This window comes from Suricata suricatta, chromosome 14, assembly GCF_006229205.1.
Source record: "Suricata suricatta isolate VVHF042 chromosome 14, meerkat_22Aug2017_6uvM2_HiC, whole genome shotgun sequence".
Classification (NCBI taxonomy): domain Eukaryota; kingdom Metazoa; phylum Chordata; class Mammalia; order Carnivora; family Herpestidae; genus Suricata; species Suricata suricatta.
This window is the reverse complement of record NC_043713.1, coordinates 13413949-13418713: the sequence shown is the minus strand read 5'-3', so window position 1 is coordinate 13418713 and position 4765 is coordinate 13413949. Positions and strand designations below refer to the sequence as shown.

The following is a 4765-nucleotide window of genomic DNA, read 5'->3' as shown; positions in this document are numbered from 1 at the left end:
TCATCTGTCTGTGTTGTAACTACCGTGGCGAGGGTGTGATGTGAGCCGAAGCTCACGGTGTCTGGCTTGCTGGCGTGCACACTGTACCTTACACAGCGCCTGGCACACTGTCCAGTAAGGTCAGGTCCACATTCACAGAGACACTGCACTCCATCCACCATCTCATTCAAGGCCATTCTAAGTTGCTTATCACATCTTCACCTACTTTGGATACATAACTTTTATTATGAGTAGCCCATTGATGTAGCTCTTTATAGATCAAAAAGCACACATTCGTGTAGTTTCCAAGCCGAGAGGGTCTATTGTATAGAAGTAGATTGTTGATTCGACCACCATCTGGAATCACTGTGGGATTTTTTTTCACTTTAAATAAAGTGATGAACAGGGTAGTCCGTGGGCCCAGTTCTGTGTGTTTTGACTCACCAGTAATGTGGTTCTGGCTCTACAGGCGTTTGGACTTGGGGGGCCCAAAGAGGGGAGATGAGTTCAAAAATGTGTTTGTTAAAAAGCCCAAGATCTTTTGGAGGCAAAGAAATAGGCGTATTTCCACCTAGTGGTCAAAAGCAACAGGTGGGAACATTGACATGGAAGTGGACCATTAGGTATTTGTCTCTGTTCCTAAACCTGGGCTGCTCTTCCTGTGAGCCGAAGGTTGGGGTGAAGAGAAGGAACTGGATGGGCCAAGAGAAATCTGCCAGGATGCTGTGGAAGATGCTGCGTGAAGGTAGTCCAGTATAGGCTTTCATGAGCTCGGATCCGAATCCCAGCTTCACCACCACAGGGCCAAGTGGTTTGGGACAAGACGCTCCACTATCCTGTCTCGGCTGCCTCTGTAAAGTGGAAACGATACAGAATAAGCCTATTTTAAGAATTAAATAAAATGATGCGTAGAAATCATGGGGCGCCTGGGTGGCTCAGTCGGTTGAGCATCTGGCTTTGGCTCAGGTCATAATCTCGTGGTTTGTGGGTTCGAGCCCCACATCAGGCTATGGGCTGACAGCTAGCTCAGAGCCTGGAGCCTGTCTTCAGATTCTGTGTGTCCCTCTCTCTGACCCTCCCCTGCTCGTGCTGTCTCTCTCTCACTCTCAAAAATAAATAAAACATTAAAGGAAAGAAAAGAAAAGAAATCAATTAGCACCACGTCTGGCACATAGAAGCTGTCAGTAGGTGCCAGGCATTGTTATTATGTCTGTCCGAAATGCGAGATGAAGTATTTTCTATAAGGACAGCACTTAAATGGTGCAAACACACATGCACTATCAGTAACAAGCCAACAGGGTTGTAAAAAATGTAACAAATAAGCATGTTCTAGGCTTTGGTGCAATGGGATCTACTGAATTATTTATTTTTTAAATTTTTTTTTTACTGCTTTTATTTATTTTAGAGAGAGAGAGAGACAGCATGAGCAGGGGAGGGTGAGAGAGAGAGGGAGACACAGAATCTGAAGATAGGCTCCAGGCTCTGAGCTAGCTGCCAGCACAGAGCCTGACACGGGGCTTGAACCCACAAACCGTGAGATCATGACCTGAGCTGAAGCCGGATGCTTAACTGAGTGAGCCACCCAGGCACCCCTGAATTATTTATTAAATAGATAATGTAGGGGGCAACTAGGTGGTTCAGCCATTTAGCATCCAACTTCGGCTCAGGTCATGATCTCACAGTTGGTGAGTTTGATCCCCGCGTTGGGCTCTGTGCTGACACCTCAGAGCCTGGAGCCTGTGTGAGATTCTGTGTCTCTCCCTCTCTCTGTCCCTCCCCTGCTCGCACTCTGTCTCTTTCTCAAAAATAAACATTAAAATTTTTAAAAAAATAAATGATGTAGATAAGAGGGATCCTAGATCTAATCCTAGACAAAATGATTGAAAGTTTCTTTATGTTTCTAGTTGACGCTATTTCAGTGGAAATGCAGATAATGTTAAATGGGTCGTATTTCTTTCCTTCCACCCATCAAAAATAAAGGGCAGTAAGTTAATGTCCAATGTGAATAGAAGACGTTCCCACATAAATAATGGGCTCTTACTGCCTTTTGAAGGAAACAGCACGTGTTTACAATATCGTTCTGGGGCGCCTGGGTGGCTCAGTCAGTTAAGCATCCAACTTTGACTCAAGTCATGATCTCATGGTCCGTGAGTTCAAGCCCCACATCGGGCTCTCTGCCATCAGCATGGAGCCTGCTTCAGATCCTCTGTCTCCCTTTCTCTCTGCCCCTCCCCTGCACCTACGCTCTCTCTCTCCCTTTCTCAAAAACGAATAAACATTAAAAAAATTATAAAACATATTTCTAATCTTATCAAATTAACAGTGGTGATGTCGGGGTCTGGTCTGGGGTCCTACTCGTGGCCTCCTGTAACAGAGGCCTGGATGCGTGCGAGCCTGAACCCGCTCTAAGGAGTCCCGGCCTCCGTGCCCTCTTCCCACCCTTGAAACTAGTGTCGGCCTTGCGGTTTCCGCCTGCTGTTGTCCCTTCCTATGTCTCATGGCTTGAATGTGTCCCCAGAAAGATACGCCAAAGTCCTAACCGCCGGTACCTGTGAATGTGACCTTCTCAGGAAATAGCATCTTTGCAAGATAGAATCAAGATAGGAGTTAACCCTGAAGGAGACTGAGCCCCTAGTCCAATATGACTGGTGTCTTTATAAGAAGTGAGGAAGAGGGGCGCCTGGGGGGCTCAGTCGGTTGAGCGTCCATGATCTCATGGTTTGGTCGGTTTGAGCCCGGCGTCGGGCTCTGTGCTGACAGCTAGCTCAGCCTGGAGCCCGCTTCAGATTCTGTGTCTCCCTCTCTCTCTGACCCTCCCACGCTCACGCTCGCTCTCTCTCTCTCTCTCTCTCTCTCTGTCTCTCAAAAATAAATAAGACATTAGAAAACATTAAAAAAAAAAAAAGGAAGAGCGGAAGAAACACACACAGAAGAAACGCACCTGTGGGGTCCTGGCAGCTGAGAGCATGGCACCCGCAGGGAGGCGGGGGTGGGAAGACCCCATGAAACGCTGGAGAGAGAGGCTCGCGGGGTCTGTCGACAAGCCAAGGACACCAGGGGTGGCTGGGGCACCAGAAGCTGGAAGAGGGGCACAGACAGCATCACCCTGCTCACGCCTGGATCCTTGATGGTCAGCATCTGGGGCCGGGAGAGGCTACATTTCTGCTGCTGTAAGCCCCCGGCTCGTGGCTCTTCATGAAGGCAGCCCCGGAACCGGACACACTGTTCCTTGCAGAAGTTGCAGGGTGGCGGGTGGTGGGAGTTTATCTGGGCAGTTTTTAATACCCTGAAATTCTAACCCTATAAAATATAGCAAGCTGCCTCTAAAGGAGAGGGGCAAGAGGGGACTAAAATCATTTGTGTTCAGAATATATTGGGCAACAGGTGATGTAGAAAGAATTGGAACATTCAGGACCTCGTGCAATGCCAGCCTGGAAGGGCGGGGGACAGATGGGGATTTTCCCCTCTCCATGGCTGGGCGCCAGCTTCTGAAGCCTGGGATGCCAGCCCGTCGGCCTGTCTTTGCGAGGACAACATTCGTTTACTCTGTCCATGCCTGATCTTACTCGGAAATTTCCAGGACATTTGCATTGTCTTCTCCTCTCCTTCCCACTTTCCCAGCGGCCGGGGACTCCCTCCCAGTGTGAAAGGCCCACTCTACTCCGCCCAGTCAAGAGTAAGTGGAACTCCAGTTAGTGGGCTTTGAAACAGCCTCGCCGTTACCACACACCCGGCTTACCTCCACGGTATGTTAACTCGGCTTATTTGGACTGAGGAAATGCCCAATCATCCCGTTGTCACAGAGCCTAAAATAAGAAGCAAATGCCAGACGCCTTACGTAAAAGGGACTCCCTTGGCAGCCTGGAGCTTGTAATGGGAAGCAGTGCCGCTAGATGGAGCTCTCCTGAAGGTTGAGCCTTGACCTCCTGTCAGAAGGCAGTTATGGGCGCAGTTCCAGAATGAATGAGAGGATCTTGAGCAGGCACATGTGCTTGGACAAATTTAGAAGATGATTTTGCTCATCCTTAACGTTTGATGTGATCTTCAGATGAGACAGGATTCTGTCTGCTTCCCTCGTTAGCAGCCTCACCTACGAGCAGGTTCCTTCTACCTCCCAGCCCTGGAAGGGCTCAGGATCCACACACAAGGAAACCACAAGGTCAGATGGAAACAAGTCAAAGGAGGTTCTCAGGACCCAGGGGCTTAATGCAGGAGGCAACCCCCAACCTGGTTAGCCTGGTGTCTGGCATGGAGGGGTGGGGTGGGCAGAGAAGGCTTCGCCAGCCTCTCATCGGAGGATGCCATCTGGTCCTCGCTGGGCCGAAGGGACACTCTGGGCCTGTTCACAACCTTCTGGAATGCTCAGAGTGGTGGGATGGATTGACAGGACAGGCACCTGAACGGGCTTCTCCATAAAGATCCCTGTAAGTATTTCAGGACAGCACTACAGCTGGGCATCAGGTAGGAACAAAGCGCACTAACTAATGTGTAGTAAAACTCTGAGAAGAGCTCTCGTTGCTCCCACCATGTACCTTGAAAGAGGCCTTCCCTTTGCTTTGGCCATAGAGGAGTGTGCGTTTTCATATAGATATATAAAGAATTCAGTGATTCATCACTTACATACAACACCCTGTGCTCATCCGGCAAGTGCCCTCCTTCATGCCCATCACCCATTAACTCATCCCCCACTGCCTTCCTCTCCAGCAACCCTCAGTTTGTTCTCTGGATTTAAGAGTCTCGTGGGGTGCCTGAGTGGCTCAGTCAGTTAAGCCTCCGACTTCGGCTC

At 49.4% G+C, this 4765-nt stretch overlaps 1 long non-coding RNA gene across 1 annotated transcript; it reads right to left on the bottom strand.

Annotated features, from left to right (window-relative positions):
- Positions 1–278: 278 nt before the first annotated feature.
- LOC115278335 lies at positions 279–3131 on the bottom strand. The gene is made up of 2 exons (XR_003902817.1): positions 2921–3131; positions 279–830 (listed from the first exon to the last, which is right to left on the bottom strand). It is a non-coding gene; the product is annotated as an uncharacterized LOC115278335 (long non-coding RNA).
- Positions 3132–4765: the final 1634 nt, after the last annotated feature.